General features: G+C 46.7%; 1 pseudogene; it reads left to right on the forward strand.

The window, feature by feature from the left end:
• The first annotated feature begins 1552 nt into the window (after positions 1-1552).
• Positions 1553-18855, forward strand: part of LOC115204758 (selenocysteine insertion sequence-binding protein 2-like) — a 17668-nt pseudogene continuing 365 nt past the window's right edge.

The raw sequence follows: 18855 nt of genomic DNA on the forward strand, positions 1-18855 counted from the left end.
TTTTTTAGCTCTCATGCTAACTTTGGTTCCATACTATATTATTTGTAAATATCGGTAGTATTTGGTAGTTGCAACAGACTCCTGTTCTTAGTGTTAGTCAATTGTTTGTGTGCAGAAACTTATGAATAGGTAGATTCACGCCCATCACTGAAAATCTATGTCATCCACCACATTGCATACAGAACAGTAGCAAAGTAAAAATCTGTTAGAATTATAATCCAAGAGTTGATTCGGTGTTGTAGGCTAGACATACAGTTGATGTCGGAAGTTTACATACACTTATGTTGGAGTCATTAAAACTCATTTTTCAACCACTCCACAAATGTATTGTTAACAAACTATAGTTTTGGCAAGTCTGTTAGGACATCTACTTTGTGCATAACACAAGTCATTTTTCTAACAATTGTTTAGACAGATTATTTCACTTATAATTCACCATCACAATTCCAGTGGGTCAGAAGTTTACATACACTAAGTTGACTGTGCCTTTAAACAGCTTGGAGAATTTCAGAAAATGATGTCATGGCTTTAGAAGCTTCTGATAGGCTAATTGACATCATTTGAGTCAATTGGAGGTGTACCTGTGGATGTATTTCAAGGCCTGCCTTCAAACTCAGTGCCTCTTTGCTTGACATCATGGGGAAATCAGCCAAGACCTCAGAAAAATAATTGTAGACCTCCACAAGTCTGGTTGATCCTTGGGAGCAATTTCCAAACGCATGAAAGGACCATGTTCATCTGTACAAACAATAGTACGCAAGTATAAACACCATGGGACCATGCTGCCATCATACCACTCAGGAAGGAGATGCGTTTTGTCTCCTAGAGACGAACGTACTTTGGTGCGAAAAGTATAAATCAATCCCAGAACAACAGCAAAGAACCTTGTGAAGATGCTGGAGGAAATGGGTACAAAATTATGTGGATATATTGAAGCAACATCTCAAGACATCAGCCAGGAAGTTAAAGCTTGGTCGCAAATGGGTCTTCCAAATGGACAATGACCCCAAGCATACTTCTAAAGTTGTGGCAAAATGGCTTAAGGACAACAAAGTCAAGGTATTGGAGTGGCCATCACAAAGCCCTGACCTCAACCCTATTGAAAATATGTGTGTGTGTGTGTGTGTGGAGGAGGAGGCTACAAACCTGATTCAGTTACACCAGCTGTCAGGAGGAATGGGCCAAAATGCACCCAACTTATTGTGGGAAGCTTGTGGAAGGCAACCCAAAACGTTTGACCCAAGTTATTAAACAATTTAAAGTCAATGTTACCAAATACTAATTGAGTCTATGTAAATGTTTGACCCACTGGGAGTGTGATGAAAGAAATAAAAGCTGAAATAAATCACTACTATTATTCTGACATTTCATATTCTTAAAATAGTGGCAAGATTAAGTGTCAGGAATTGTGAAAAACTGAGTTTAAATGTATTTGGCTAAGGTGTATGTAAACTTCCGACTTCAACTGTAGCTGCTCTACTCAAAAAAAATAGATATACTTTTTGCACAGTAGGCTTATTTATCATGGTCCATCAAATCTTATCAGTGACAGACGCCGAAGGCAAAGACGAACACTGTTTGAGACTGTGGGCTTTCCGTCCCAGATGACCATCTCTTCTGCCATTCCATTTCTACGTTGACACATTCAGAGCTAGCCGAGCTAGCTAGGCAGCAACAGTTCAACTAGGCAGAGATAAAACAGGGTGTGTTTCACACAAATGGCTCAACATTTACAATGAAGAAAAATAAATCACCTATATCTTGACGACCACTGCGTGCTCAATGACGGTCTGCCGCGGTCTCAGCGATTGACATGGATTCTTGTGATAAGGTGAAGATTTTCTCTGCGAAGTAACGACGGACCCGATTATGTCTGGTAACAGCGCACAACTAGCTTTAGTTAGCTAATGGGAATATGAAGCTAGCTAGCTAGGCCCAAAACGTATCTGCAGGTAATAATGTCCCTTTAATGTTTTAGAAGTGCCAGTCATTTTACCCGATGTTTGATTATTGTCAGTGATTTGTCATCTAACTAGATCGCTACGCGTACTAGGCACGCGTGTAAGTAAAGACAAGCTAACTAGCCAGTTAGCTAAGCAGCTTTTATACGCTTGTCATTTTAGATGGACAATATCACTTCTCATCTGTTCTCCCTGATTTGCTGATCTATGTACTAGATGTTTTAATTGAGGCTAACTATATTGAGTATCTAACTAAACTAGTTACAGCACCGATACTGTCACAATGTGTTGACATTAGTGACAGTTCATGTCAACAAATCGGTTGACATGAACTGACTTAGCTATCTGGGGGAACTTTGATGTTTGACACACCAGTAAATAACTAGCTAGGTAGTTATTATAATACGGACCAGGGTAAGTTAACTAGCTAGGTAGTGAACAGTTACCTGATACGTCCAGTCTGCAGTGAGTGTGTGGTAGATTGTTGACAACTAACTAGCCAGCTGATTCGCTCTGGAGGAATGTCCGGTTCTTTTGCATTTTAATCACATTCCAGTGAGTGACTCCTGCTGCGCATAGAGTAACTTAACTATGATGCAAGTTAGCTACTCTATTATGTGGTCTGACTTACTGTAAGTGCCCATTTTAAAATGTTATGTTTTTCACTAGGCTTAGTTCCATGACAGTATATGGCACCATAGTTTAGGCCACAGAAAGCTGCCGTCTAGTATACTGCAGGGTATTGTTTTCAGCTGGCTATTTATTGAACTGAGTTGTTGGTTAAGGGCTTGACAGTAAGCATTTCACAGTAAGGTCTACACCTGTTGTAATCGGCGCGTGTGACAAATAAAATGTGATTTGATTTGGATGAAGCCCTCCTGTGTCACGATCAGATGCCACATAGGCTGAGTTTTGGTCCACAGTGATGTGATGATGGTGCATGGGTGATTCAAGGACCCAAGATGGTTTCACGCTTGTGACTTTAATATATTTTTCTAAATGTAGTGTACATGCACATTTAACAGTATAGCTTCCGTCCCTCTCCTCGCCCCAACCTGGGCTTGAACCAGGGACCCTCTGCACACATCAACAACTGACACCCCACGAAGCATCGTTACCCATCGCGCCACAAAAGCGTGTGTGTGTGTGGGGAACAACAGAGCAAGGGGAACAACTACTTCAGGTCTCAGAGCAAGTGACGTCACCCTATTGAAACGCTATTAGCGCGCACCCTGCTAACTAACTAGCCATTTCACATCGGTTACACACACACTCGAGCTCGCTCATCCACCCACCGCTCTCTATTGCTCCCTCTCTTGCCCCCTCCCATTTAACAACAGTAAAAGAACAATACAACTTCTCTCTTTCCAGCTGAGAATGTTAGAAGACAATGAATCAGAGACAAAAGCTTGAATGGACAAAGGGTTTGATGGTTGATGGCCCAGTAGTCTCACCCAGTAGTCTCACCCAGTTTTGCCAGGCCAGTGCTGTCCTGGCTTTTTCACCACACATCTGGAGCTGAGCTCCACTTATAGGAGCAATTAGGGTTAAGTGTCTTGCTCTAGGGCACATCGATAGATTTTTCACCTAGTCGGCTCGGGATTCGAACCAGCGAACTTTCAGGGTGACTGGCCTTACCATCCAACCGCTAGGCTACCTGCTAATGCATCTTCCATAATCGCTGCTATTCTCTCTCTTCCTCTCTCTAACACGCATACACACACACGCCAACCTGCAGCCTTTTCCACAATCGCTGCTATTCTCACTCACATCCCAGTCGCTAATCAATCAATCACATGCAACTCAGTCTGAACAAACAACCTACACCTTCACACCAGCGGAATGGAGAATGGCACCCAGAGCTAAAGAACCCAGACCTGGACACAGCCAGGGACTCCCTGTCCGAGTCTCCCCCAGCCAGGGCACACATATTGGGAGGTTTGGAGTCTCTTTTCCCTGGTGGACTAGGGCTGGAGCCCTATAGCAACTGACTCTGTTGTAGCTAGTTGTGTAATTGGCTTATCCTGGTTGGGCCACCGTCCTCACTCCTCACCTGATCCTCTCAGGCCTAATCCTGTAACTGTCTCCCCTGTCACCTATAGCCAGGCCTACCTCCTGTAACGTCATCTATAGCTAACCAGGCCTACTTCCTGTAACGTCACCTATAGCTAGCCAGGCCTACTTCCTGTAACGTCACCTATAGCTAGCCAGGCCACCTCCTGTAACGGCACCTATAGCTAGCCAGGCCTACTTCCTGTAACATCCCTCGTACAAAGTAACCAACCCCCTCACCCCACCCTTCACCTGAAGTTTAAATTGACCAATCTCTCCTCTATCAGCATCCTTGTCATCTAAAGTAACACAACCAACCCCTCTGTTTTGTGTAACTAACCTCACCTGATTATCTGAAGTAACCAGCTCTCTTTAGAGTAGGCCTAACCATCAAACCTCATATGGAAACAAAGCATGGTTCATTTAAAATGTCAGATTTTCACTAGGCTTAGTTCAATGACAGTATATGGCACCATAGTTTAGGCCACAGAAAGCTGCCGTCTAGTATACTGCAGGGTATTGTTTTCCGCTGGCTACGTCACGCCTAGCGCTCTGTGTTGACCAGTCAGGACCCCTGGATCTATCAGATGTCAGCCCACTGCCCACGGACAGTACAGTAGCACTGGGAAACAATGGCGGTGTGTGTGGTGTGTGTTCACTGCTGTACTGATGCTGGATTCATACATTCCGACCCTGGCTGGGAGAATGGAGTGTCTTTGTGTCGTGAACTCGTGTCAACTCTCCCTCTTCCTCTCCTCCTCTCAGAATGAAAGGGGGGATGAGGTTGAACTGCCCGCCCCAGTGATAGGTCTGGACTCCATCTCAAATGGTACCCTATTGGGCTCTGGTCAAAACTAGTGCACTATGAAGGGAATAGGGTGCCATTTGGGACTCAAGCAGCAAGTCCCGATGTGTTAGCTGGGCAGGAAGGCCTGTGATTCAGTCAACATGATGTCAATGGTCAGTTTTGATAAGAGGTGAACCTAGATAAACAGTCCAATGGTCATGACTTAGTAGTCAGACCCATTTCAGTGTTTCCATATCAGTGTTTAAAGTCCCCTGAAACAGCATTCATCAGGACTACAAACAAACACAAATTAATTCAATTGATAGCAAAATGTGATTTGGTCGGGGCAACAGAGCAGGGTGGGGGGGATGAGGAGAGGGAACGGTGGGGAGGGGTTGTAGAGAGGGTCTGTGTTTCTTCCGTTTCACCCAGAACCCACCCAGGCCCACCCATCCATCCAGACAGACTGGTAAAAGCTCATAGAGAGTGCTTTGACTACATTCCTTTAAGACACTGAGCTGCTTGACCTGTTGTAAATATTTCCCAGCTTTGACCCAGGCTGTCACCCTGTTGCTGTCCCATCTAGTGGCCTACAGTATCTTTCCACTCCTCCAATCCACTGATGATACCAATACTAGAGCAGTAGGCTGCATCTCATCTGACCTATCCAAACCCTGGAGGACATTGTTTGAAACAATGGATAATTGTCATCCTTTGTATTTTATTTTCAGAGGTAGGCCTCTGTTGACTTGACATAGTACTGTGATGTGTAGGCTAGCTGTACAGGTATGTTTGGCACATACTTTGTGACGCACATTTTATGATGGATATTTTATGACCTGTATTTTTTTTTTTACATTTCATCACAGCCCTCCTCCCCTCCACACACCCACGCACACCACACACACACATACATACCACACACACCACACACACGCATACCACAAACCACCACCACCTCCTCTGTCCCTGTTGCATGATGGCAATAGAGGATTGGCCCACAGAATTAAATAGAACAATTGAATGAAAAGATCTTTATGGGTAGCCGGTTCCTAGTTGACGTTGTCTTTAGAGACCTTATGTAACACATAGTTAGCTACTAGTGTAATCTCTCTGGGAGGAATGAGCAGCTAAATATATCTGGCCCATAAAGTCCTCCTGAAGATGCTGGGTGACTGAGTCATTACTACCCCGGCTCTGCTGGTTGCTCTCTGCTGGTTGCTCTCTGCTGGCTCTGAGGTGAAGTTTCCCCTAGGTACAGATCTAGGATCAGCTTCCCCTCCCCCAATCATAACCTAAACCTATAATGGGGGAAATGCAAAACTAACTCAAGATCAGCATCTAAGGGGCAACTTCAGGGCCAGACTTGGACCAGGCAGGGCCATAGGAAAGGAATGTCTCGGGACAGAATGCTGATGGTAGGAGTGCTACCTAGTGTTTAATGTTAGTGGTAGCTGGTAAGGAGAGGGGATCATTGGATGAAAGGGGCAAAAAAAAATTACCAATGAAGCATAACAGTTCCAAGGCATTCCCTAAAAATGCTGTATTGTGTTGGCCTAACTTAATAGGAAGGGTTAGGCTAAAACCACAGGTATTGGACTGTGTGTTCTAAGGCCCTCAGTCAGTCATGTTCTCTGAGTACAAGGAAACAGTACTCTGCTCTCCACACCACTCTGATCTGATCAGTGTCAGACCAACCAGGAAGTGTTTCTATTGCACCAGGTTACATGTTGCTGTCTGTCTGCTACACTCACATGTGCCCTGATCACACTGCTCTAAGGTCAACACTTTGTTAGGCTTTCATCGTCTGTGACCAAATTGGAACCCTGTTCCCTATATAAGTAAGTAACCTTGTCCACATTAAAACAGCCCATAGCACAGGAGCCTATCGCCTGGTTCGTTAGGCAGCTTGATGTACTGTAGGTAGCCTAGTGGTTAGAGCATTGGGCCAGTAACCGGCAGGTAGCCTAGTGGTTAGAGCGTTGGGCCAGTAACCGGCAGGTAGCCTAGTGGTTAGAGCGTTGGGCCAGTAACCGGCAGGTAGCCTAGTGGTTAGAGCGTTGGGCCAGTAACCGGCAGGTAGCCTAGTGGTTAGAGCGTTGGGCCAGTAACCGGCAGGTAGCCTAGTGGTTAGAGCGTTGGGCCAGTAACCGGCAGGTAGCCTAGTGGTTAGAGCGTTGGGCCAGTAACCGGCAGGTAGCCTAGTGGTTAGAGCGTTGGGCCAGTAACCGGCAGGTAGCCTAGTGGTTAGAGCGTTGGGCCAGTAACCGGCAGGTAGTCTAGTGGTTAGAGCGCTGGGCCAGTAACCGGCAGGTAGCCTAGTGGTTAGCGCGTTGGGCCAGTAACCGGCAGGTAGCCTAGTGGTTAGAGCGTTGGGCCAGTAACCGGCAGGTAGCCTAGTGGTTAGAGCGTTGGGCCAGTAACCGAAAGGTTGCTAGATCGAATCCCCGAGCTGACAAGGTAAAAATCTGTCGTTCTGCCCCTGAACAAGGCAGTTAACCCACTGTTCCTAGGCCGTCATTGTAAATAAGAACCAATTCCTAACTGCCTTGCCTAGTTAAACAAAGGGTAAATAAAAAAATACCTCTGGCCAGGATACTAGTCTATGTGCCCTGGTCAAAAGTAGTTCACTATTGTAATAAGGTGTATTTTCAGAGACAGCTGTTGACTCCAACTCTCCATTCTCAGACCCAGTGAAAAGTTGTTTCTCTTGTTGCCAGTTGTTTCATTTGTCGTGAAGGAACCAATTCTGTTGTTTTGGCTGTGTCGTGGTGATGTTGCCAGATGAAGTCATGAGTTATGTTAATAATTAGTCTGGCTTCACCCAGCGAGATGCTCCTTAGGTAACATGCCTACTCAGACTTTGTGGTCCAGACATATAGCCTAGGGCCATCAGTCTCTTAATCAGATATCAATGTTTACTACTGACTGACAGCCTACTCTCCAGTCCTGTGTGATTGATCTTAGACCTAAATGTCTATGGATTGTTGATGGATCATTGATGTCACCCATTGGGTTACTAAAACAACTAATTTCCAGGAAGACGTCACACAGTGAGTGTGCTGTCGGTACCAACTGATCTTTTTCCTTGTATGTCGATTTATCCCTGATTGACCCACATTCACTGAGTCCTGAACATAACCTAATATGGGTTCACTTTAACTGCTCTTATTTTGGCACAACAGTGAGAGGTCTATCACTCCTGAGTCTGTCTGGTGTGTTGCGAGGTGATCCTGTCCAGTCAGGTTATGTCCTGTCTTGTCCGGTTATGTCCTGTCCAGTCAGGTTATGTCCTGTCCTGTCCTGTCAGGTCCTCTCCTCGTCCTGTCCTGTCAGGTCCTCTCCTCGTCCTGTCCTGTCAGGTCCTCTCCTCGTCCTGTCCTGTCAGGTCCTCTCCTGTCCTGTCAGGTCCTCTCCGCTCCTGTCCTGTCAGGTCCTCTCCTGTCCTGTCAGGTCCTCTCCTCTCCTGTCCTGTCAGGTCCTCTCCTGTCCTGTCAGGTCCTGTCCTGTCCTGTCAGGTCCTGTCCTGTCAGGTCCTCTCCTGTCCTGTCAGGTCCTCTCCTGTCCTGTCAGGTCCTGTCCTGTCCTGTCAGGTCCTCTCCTGTCCTGTCAGGTCCTCTCCTGTCCTGTCAGGTCCTGTCCTGTCAGGTCCTCTCCTGTCCTGTCAGGTCCTCTCCTGTCCAGTCAGGTTCTGTCCTCTCCTGTCCAATCAGGTCCTGTCCTGTCTGTGACGTCCATGTCTGATTGCCTCTGTCTCTCCTTGCAGGATGTGAAACTGTCAGCCGAAGTGGAGCCGTTTATCCCACAAAAGAAAGGTCTGGAAGGAGCGTTGGTCACCATGAGCCTGTCTGGAGGAGGAGAAGGAGGGGGGGGGGGTAGAGCCCACCCCTATCCCCAGCTACCTCATCACCTGCTACCCTTTTGTCCAGGAGAACCAACCCAACAGGTAGGTACATCACCCTATATAATGCACCCTACATCTAAGTCATGCAGCCTACACCCTACACACTAAGGGCAGGTTTCCTGGACACAGATTAAGCCTAGTCCTGGATTAAAAACCATATTCAATGGGGAATTTTTGAGCACATGCCTTTTCATTCAAAACTAGGCTTAATCTGTGTCTGGTAAACTGACCCTAAGAGCCTGAGGTGCGACTGTCACTGATATAATGAATCTGTATTAGGAACTACCCTGCCTCTGTCCCTGAGCCGCTGACAGTTAGCCTAGCATTAGCTCGGAAAGAATCTCTATGGAGTCCAGGAATATTCGTGTTTCTGACACTCCTCCAGGAATGTGCCTGTGCCTTGTCTGGGAAAGCTGATGGTGTCTTCCTTCTGATTCACCTAAGGAAACCCCCATAAACAGTGTGAGTGTTACACAGCAAGGCTGTGAATGATCAGTTACCACCCTGGGATGTGATCAGGGCATAAAAATATACCAGGCACTCCCATTTATTTTTTTACCAGCCAAAATATTTTTTTCTGTACATACATATAAAAACACACCAAAAACAGATGACCATGCTTTGTAACGTTTCTAAAACAAGAAATGTGATATATTGATCAATTTCATTTTTTGTGACAGGATTTTTTTTTTAACCAAAATATCATTGACAAATTGTTGAGCTGGCCCTTTAAGAGCGGGAGGTTACCTTGGTGTGTGAGATTTGGGATCTGACTCTTTGCTATCAGTTGAAGCAACAGACTCAAACTAACGTTGATAAACTACTGAACTTGTGAGCAAAACAATGTAAATAGCCAAGAAACACGAGGACAAAGTCTCACTTTGTAGACGTTTGTGGAAATTAGACCAACTTTTATGCCTGTGCACAGTGCCTCCAAAAATGAATCTATCAGCATTTCACTCAGTGCGCACAGCTGCGCCAGATGGAATATACAGTTGAAGTCAGAAGTTTACATACACCTTAGCCAAATACATTTCAACTCAGTTTTTCACAATTCCTGACATTTAATCCTAGTAAAAATTCCCTGTCTTAGGTCAGTTAGGATCATCACTTTATTTTAAGATTGTGAAATATCAGAATAATAGTAGAGGGATTTATTTCAGCTTTTGTTTCTTTCATCACATTCCCAGTGGGTCAGAAGTTTACATACACTCAAGTATTTGGTATCATTGCCTTTAAATTGTTTAACTTGGGTCAAACGTTTCGGGTAGCCTTCCACAAGCTTCCCACAATAAGTGGGGTGAATTTTGGCCCATTCCTCCTGACAGAGCTGGTGTAACTGAGTCAGGTTTGTAGGCCTCCTTGCTCGCACACGCCTTTTAAGTTCTGCCCACACATTTTCTATAGGATTAAGGTCAGGGCTTTGTGATGGCCGCTCCAATACCTTGACTTTGTTGTCCTTAAGCCATTTTGCCACAACTTTGGAAGTATGCTTGGGGTCATTGTCCATTTGGAAGACCCATTTGCGACCAAGCGTTAACTTCCTGACTGATGTCTTGAGATGTTGCTTCAATATATCCACATAATTTTACTCCCTCATGATGCCATCTATTTTGTGAAGTGCACCAGTCCCTCCTGCAGCAAAGCACCCCCACAACATGATGCTGCCACTCCCGTGCTTCACGGTTGGGATGGTGTTCTTCGGCTTGCAAGCCTCCCCCTTTTTCCTCCAAACATACCGATGGTCATTATGGCCAAACAGCTCTATGGTTGTTTCATCAGACCAGAAGACATTTCTTCAAAAAGTACGATCTTTGTCTCCATGTGCAGTTGCAAACCGTAGTCTGGCTTTTTTATGGCGGTTTTGGAGCAGTGGCGGCTTGCTTGCTGAGCGGCCTTTCAGGTTATGTCGATATAGGACTCGTTTTACTGTGGATATAGATACTTTTTGCACCTATTTCCTCCAGCATCTTCACAAGGTCCTTTGCTGTTGTTCTGGGATTGATTTGCACGTTTCGCACCAAATTACATGAATCTCTAGGAGACAGAACGTGTCTCCTTCCTGAGCGGTATGACGGCGGCATGGTCCCATGGTGTTTATACTTGTGTACTATTGTTTGTGCAGATGAACGTGGTACCTTCAGGTGTTTGGAAAATGCTCCCAAGAATGAACCAGACTTGTGGAGGTTTACAATTTTCTTTCTGAGGTCTTGGCTGATTTCTTTTGATTTTCCCATGATGTCAAGCAAAGAGGCACTGAGTTTGAAGTTAGGCCTTGAAATACATCCACAGGGACACCTCCAATTGACTCAAATGATGTCAATTAGCCTATCAGAAGCTTCTAAAGCCATGACATAATTTTCTAGAATTCTCGAAGCTGTTTAAAGGCACAGTCAACTTAGTGTATGTAAACTTCTGACCCACTGGAATTGTGATAGTGAAATAATCTGTCTGTAAACAATTGTTAGAAAAATGACTTGTGTCATGCACAAAGTAGATGTCCTGACCGACTTGCCAAAACTATAGTTTGTTAACAATAAATGTGTGGAGTGGTTGAAAAATGAGTTTTAATGACTCCAACATAAGTGTATGTAAACTTCCCACTTCAACTGTAGGGTTGATGTTTCTTTGTGGAATTAGCAGCTATGAAACAAAATAGTTGAAATACTATGAAAACAGATACTGCAACATTTTCTGAACACTAACTCACGTGCTCATTCTTGACTTTTGACTTTTTATTCAGGAATGTAATGCTCACACTGTAGAGTCCTGCACATTGACCACCTGCCAATGAGGTTGGTGAAATAGACATGTTTACCTGCAGGTGTCGGTGTTCATTTTATGCCCTGGATGTGAGAGCTGTAGACCTGTGTGTGTGTCCTGTGTGTTTCTCTTTGTCAGGGGTGATCTGCCTCATGCTGAACCTTCGTTTCTTCGTTTCCTTCCTGTCTGTTTTGAATAGCAGGAAGTGGTCTGCGCTCTAGACCGCTGGCTGTGAAAATGTCAGCTGGATCCTTATCAGCCAGTGCCACACACACACACACACACACACACACACACACACACACAGTCAGCTCTGCACTGATATCAGCAGTGTAACAAGCTTTGTCTTAGTTTGACACTGTTCTCCCTGGCCTCCTACGGGTATATTAGTCCTAATATGTTGCAGTATATTCATACAATCATCACCACACCAATCATTTCTTCTCTCCCTCCCCTCTACAGACAACAGCACCCCATGTATAGCGGAGGAGGGGACCTGCGCTGGCAGCAGCCCAACCCCACCCCAGGTGGTCCGTACCTAGCTTACCCCATCCTGTCCTCCCCCCAGCCTCCAGTCTCCAACGACTACACCTACTACCAGATCATGCCTGCCCCCTGCCCCCCCATGATGGGCTTTTACCAGGTAGGTAGCTGAAATGTTAGAGGCAGACCAGTAGTCAGAAGGTTGCTAGTTCAAATCCTGGGCGAGGAGATAGAACGTTTGTCACAGCTGGAAAATACAATTGTTCTGTTCTTCTACCAGCCCTTCCCAGGAACGTACGCCGGGCCCCTGCAGCCTGGCGTGGTAAACCCTGTACCAGCTGACGTCAGCGAGAGACCGGCCCCTCTCGGACAGGCGTTTGGACTAGCTAATCAGAGAGGAGGGAGGGGCATGGTCAGACCTGCCGTTCTACCCAAGGTAAGAGGTTAGAGGTCAAACATGTTATTCTGCTGGTCTACCCTAATGCAAGGTGCTCAGGTCCATACTTCATTTTACATTATTGATTACATTATTAATTAATACCATTCATTGGCCAGAGTCGTATAACATCAATATACAAAATAATGTTTCATGTTATTATAGTCTATGGTCTATCAGCCACAGCAGGTGGGGTTGTGTCAGCCCCTGAGGGCCAGGAGGCCCCCCATGAGGACTGTAGCTGTCCAGAAGGAGGTGTGTTCCTCGGGGCCAGACGGACGGACCAAGACAGTCCTGCTGGTGGACGCTGCCCAACAGACTGGTACGTGTATATAGACCAGTAACATGGTAAAACCAGTAACATATGCTAGTACCAATATCAGTAATATTCTAGTACCAGCACCAATACTAGTACATTGTAATACATTCTAGTACTAGTTGAGCCCAGGGTTTGACTCAGGTTTGCATTGCCAAACCCCTGTATACTGGTCTAAAGTATGTCCACTAATGAATGACGGGCCTAACTCTTCTATAACTTCTGTAAAGGGTTGTGTACTGACTGTATGTACCTGACTGTGGTCTAAGCCTTCATTACAGTATAAAGGCTTTACATAATGAAACTACACAGTCAACCACAGAGCATCTAGATCCTACTGAGCTGAGAGAACAGGTTTACAATGATGACGCTTCATCATACTGAGACACTATGGCTACGTTTACACAGGCAGCCCAGTCTGATATTTATTTTGTTGACATAATTGGTCTTTTGACCAATCAGATCAGCTCTGAAAAAGATCTGATGTGAAAAAATCTGATGTGATTGGTCAAAAGACAAATTAGTGGAAAAATATCAGAACTGGGTTGCCTGTGTAAACTGAGCCTATGATACCCATCCTGCTGGGAAGACAGTAGGAATGTAGAGTTTCCGGTTGGAGAGGTCTACTCTGCACGTGTGCAGTACGTGTTGTCCTCTGTGACACCTCTGGCTGGGGGAATAACGCTACTCAATGCGACTAAGAGTTAGATCCATAATGAGATGGACATCACATTGGTTGTTAACCAGTAAAGGTGTAATAAGCATCTAAATACTACTTCTCTACTTGCTCTTTGGGGTCAAGGCCGGGTTACTGTAGAGCACTTTGGGACAACCGTTGATGTAAAAAAAAAAGGCTTTAATAAATACATTTGGGGCTGGTTTCCTGGACCAAGATTATGTCTGGTATTAGACTAAAAAGCAAGATTATGTCTGGTCCTAGACTAAAAAGCAAGATTATGTCTGGTCCTAGACTAAAAAGCAAGATTATGTCTGGTCCTAGACTAAAAAGCAAGATTATGTCTGGTCCTAGACTAAAAAGATATCTCCATTTAAATATCTCTTTAGTCCAAGGACTAGGCTTAATATACTGATAGATTGATCTATGATATCTGTCTGCCTGTAGACTTCCCAGGGGACAGTGCGTGTGGTCGTGGTGCGTCGGAACGGGAGCAGGCCAGCCCCCTGCTGTGGAAGAACCTTCCCCGGAGAAGGCGGGCCTCGCACCCTGCCGAGAGCTCCAGCGAGGCGGACATCGACAGCGACAGCGGATACTGCAGCCCCAAACACAACCAGCAGGCCCCGGGGGCTACGCTACACACTGCCCACACTGCTATAGCTCCTACGGTAGGCCCTAACTCTAACCCGGTGGTAGACCCAACACTATACTGCTGTTTAGTACTGTGGTCTCCAACACAACCAGCAGGCCCCGGGGGCTACGCTACACACTGCCCACGCTGCTACAGTGGGGGAAAAAAGTATTTGATCCCCTGCTGATTTTGTACGTTTGCCCACTGACAAAGAAATGATCAGTCTATAATTTTAATGGCAGGTTTATTTGAACAGTGAGAGACAGAATAACAACAACAAAAAATCCAGAAAAACGCATGTCAAAAATGTTATAAATTGATTTGCATTTTAATGAGGGAAATAAGTATTTGACCCCCTCTCAATCAGAAAGATTTCTGGCTCCCAGGTGTCTTTTATACAGGTAACGAGCTGAGATTGACCATTTACTACTTTATAGGACTGTAAACTACTGTAAACTCAAACACTACTGTAAACGCAAACACTACTGTAAACTCATACACTACTGTAGCCCCGGGGCTCCTGAACACTCTACCACAGTTCCTGCGATGGTAGGCCCTATCCCTTACCCTAACTTTATAGTACTGTAGCCTCAAACACAAGGTAACCCTGACCCCAGACCTAGCTATAGCCTAACCTTCACCTACCTGACTGAAGTGAAATATCTGACATGCTTCTCCCCTCTCTCTTTCTCCATATCTCTGTCTCTGTCTCTCTCTCTTTCTCCATATCTCTGTCTCCATCTCTGTGTCTCTCTCTCTTTCTCCATATCTCTGTCTCCATCTCTGTGTCTCTCTCTCTTTCTCCATATCTCTGTCTCTGTGTCTCTCTCTCTTTCTCCATATCTCTGTCTCTGTGTCTCTCTCTCTTTCTCCATGTCTCCGTCTCTGTGTCTCTCTCTCTTTCTCCATATCTCTGTCTCCATCTCTGTGTCTCTCTCTCTTTCTCCATATCTCTGTCTCCATCTCTGTGTCTCTCTCTCTTTCTCCATATCTCTGTCTCCATCTCTGTGTCTCTCTCTCTTTCTCCATATCTCTGTCTCCATCTCTGTGTCTCTCTCTCTTTCTCCATATCTCTGTCTCCATCTCTGTGTCTCTCTCTCTTTCTCCATATCTCTGTCTCCATCTCTGTCTCTGTGTCTCTCTCTCTTTCTCCATATCTCTGTCTCCATCTCTGTCTCTGTGTCTCTCTCTCTTTCTCCATATCTCTGTCTCCATCTCTGTCTCTGTGTCTCTCTCTCTTTCTCCATATCTCTGTCTCCTACTCTGTCTCTGTGTCTCTCTCTCTTTCTCCATATCTCTGTCTCCATCTCTGTCTCTGTGTCTCTCTCTCTTTCTCCATATCTCTGTCTCCATCTCTGTCTCTGTGTCTCTCTCTCTTTCTCCATATCTCTGTCTCCATCTCTGTCTCTGTGTCTCTCTGGCTCTGTCTCTGTGTCTCTCTCTCTTTCTCCATCTCTCTCTCTGTCTCTGTGTCTCTCTCTGTCTCCATCTCTCCCTCTGTCTCTGTCTCTCTCTGTCTCCATCTCTGTCTCTGTCTCTGTGTCTCTCTCTGTCTCCATCTCTCACTCTGTCTCTGTGTCTCTCTCTGTCTCCATCTCTCTGTCTCTGTGTCTCTCTGTCTCCATCTCTCTGTCTCTGTGTCTCTCCATCTCTGTCTCTGTCTCTGTGTCTCTGCAGGGAGTGGATGCAGGTGTAATGACAGGTAGGCTTTGTTTTTATGATTCATCAGTTGATTTCTGATAAGAGATGATTACATTGCCTTTCCCCTTGGCTGTGTCCTGTATTACCTTTGTGTATTTGTCTCTCTCTCTCTGTGTGTGTGTGTAGCGGTAAGCTGGGTGAACGTAGCGTCTCAGGCCTCTCAGAGGCCGTGGTCAGACAACAGGACCACCCCGTTCCAACGGACAGGGAAGACCCCTGATCAGAGGAACTACTCGCAGGTACAATGGGCCTCACCTGGGGTAATCCGGGCCTCACCTGGGGTAATCCGGGCCTCACCTGGGGTAATCCGGACCTCACCTGGGGTAATCCGGACCTCACCTGGGGTAATCCGGACCTCACCTGGGGTAATCCGGACCTCACCTGGGGTAATCCGGACCTCACCTGGGGTAATCCGAACCTCACCTGGGGTAATCCGGACCTCACCTGGGGTAATCCGGACCTCACCTGGGGTAATCCGAACCTCACCTGGGGTAATCCGGACCTCACCTGGGGTAATCCGGACCTCACCTGGGGTAATCCCGAACCTCACCTGGGTAATCCGAACCTCACCTGGGGTAATCCGGACCTCACCTGAGGTAATCCGGACCTCACCTGGGGTAATCCGGACCTCACCTGGGGTAATCCGGATCTCACCTGAGGTAATCCGGACCTCACCTGAGGTAATCCGGATCTCACCTGGGGTAATCCGGACCTCACCTGGGGTAATCCGAACCTCACCTGGGGTAATCCGGACCTCACCTGAGGTAATCCGGACCTCACCTGGGGTAATCCGGACCTCACCTGGGGTAATCCGGATCTCACCTGAGGTAATCCGGACCTCACCTGAGGTAATCCGGATCTCACCTGGGGTAATCCGGACCTCACCTGGGGTAATCCGGACCTCACCTGGGGTAATCCGGACCTCACCTGGGGTAATCCGGACCTCACCTGGGGTAATCCGAACCTCACCTGGGGTAATCCGGACCTCACCTGAGGTAATCCGAACCTCACCTGGGGTAATCCGAACCTCACCTGGGGTAATCCGGACCTCACCTGAGGTAATCCGGACCTCACCTGGGGTAATCCGGACCTCACCTGAGGTAATCCGGACCTCACATGGGGTAATCCGGACCTCACATGGGGTAATCCGGACCTCACCTGAGGTAATCCGGATCTCACCTGAGGTAATCCGGATCTCACCTGAGGTAATCCGGACCTCACATGGGGTAATCCGAACCTCACATGGGCAACTGTAATTAAATCTTTGACTGACCCTCTCACCCCCAATTTCTTTCTCCCCCCCCAGCATGACTTCCATGCAGGGTACTCAGGGGGGCGTGTCTGTTCTAACCCCACCCCCGCAGACAGCAGCTGTGGTCTGCAGCAGAGACGGCTCCAGCCCGGACTGGGCCCTGGGACGGGGCTTGCTCCTGAGCCCCTCTACTTTGAGGTGGGAGATATCTACATGAAATTCTGTATTTGACAATATGCATTTCAGTTGGAATCAAATCCTTACTTGAGATACAACTGTCATGTAAATCCTGTATCTGCATTAATAGGAGATTTCAGTTCTTCATGTATCTGTTTGTTTCCATCTTGGTCACTGTGTATTAGGAGTTAGTGAGGCTGTAGATGTAGAAAAGCGGAGGTATTGTGTGAACTAGTCCTCAGTCAGTGTGTAATGGTATGTTAGAGCTGTACAAGTTAGGTGTTTGGTAAATTCTAAAGTCTGTTTCAGGATGAGGATGAGTTTCCAGAGTTGGTCTCAGGAGGGCCACAGAGGAACATCAAACCAGACCCCAACCCTTCCCAGAACCAACACCAGACCAAACTAACCAAGAACCTGGTGAGAGACCAGCTAATCTCTCCTTCCTTCCTTCCTTGAGAATTTCACTTGGTTTTTTGTTGGTTTTTTTGCACCAAAAAGAGTAGAACGGTTGACCAGAAAACAATCTATCCCAGTAGTAACTCCCTCCTCCTCCTCCTCCTCCTCCTCCTCCTCCTCTCTCCAGCTGGATAACCTTCCAGAGAACTCTCCCATCAACATCGTCCAGACCCCCATCCCCATCACCACCTCCGTCCCCAAGAGGGCAAAGAGTCAGAGGAAGAAGGCCCTGGCCGCTGCCCTGGCTACAGCACAGGAGTACTCTGAGATCAGCATGGAGCAGAGGAAACTACAGGTACCAGCATGCACTCTGTTAGCTTTCTAGGAAACTACAGGTACCAACATACAATATCTTAGCTAGCTAGGAAACTACAGATACCAGCATGAACTGTCAGCTAGGAAATTACAGTTAGCTAATCACAGATAACTACAAGTACCAGCAAGCACTCTGTCAGCTTTTCACAGAAAACTACAGATACCAACATGCTCTGTCAGCTAGACATAGCGCAGGACGATAATGGAAAAAGGTTTGCTAGTTGTATTGTACTACTATGAGTGTGCTGAGCCAGTGTTGCTGTTTCCTGTAGGAGGCACTGACCAAAGCAGCAGGGAAGAAGAGTAAGACTCCAGTCCAGTTGGACCTGGGAGACATGTTGGCTGCTCTGGAGAAACAACAGCAGGCCATGAAGGCTAGACAAATAAACAATACTAAACCACTGTCCTTCACAGGTACACACTGCACCCCACACACACACTGCACCCCACACACACACCGCACCCACACACACATTGCACCCACACACACACCGCACCCCACACACACATTGCACCCACACACACACCGCACCCACACACACATTGCACCCACACACACACCGCACCCCACACACACACACACACACACACACACACACACACACACACACACACACACACACACAAACACACTGCATTGCACTCCACACACACTGCACTGCACCCCCCACACACACTGCACCGCACCCCACACACACACACACACTGCACTGCACATCACACCACACCGTCACTCACCCTTTCTCTCTCGCTCTCTCTGACTGCCCTCTCTCTCTCTCTGACTGCCCTCTCTCTCTCTCTGACTGCCCTCTCTCTCTGCCCTCTCTCTCTCTCTGACTGCCCTCTCTCTCTCTCTGACTGCCCTCTCTCTCTCTCTGACTGCCCTCTCTCTCTCTGACTGCCCTCTCTCTCTCTGACTGCCCTCTCTCTCTCTGACTGCCCTCT

Source organism: Salmo trutta, chromosome 12 (assembly GCF_901001165.1).
Source record: "Salmo trutta chromosome 12, fSalTru1.1, whole genome shotgun sequence".
Lineage (NCBI taxonomy): Eukaryota > Metazoa > Chordata > Actinopteri > Salmoniformes > Salmonidae > Salmo > Salmo trutta.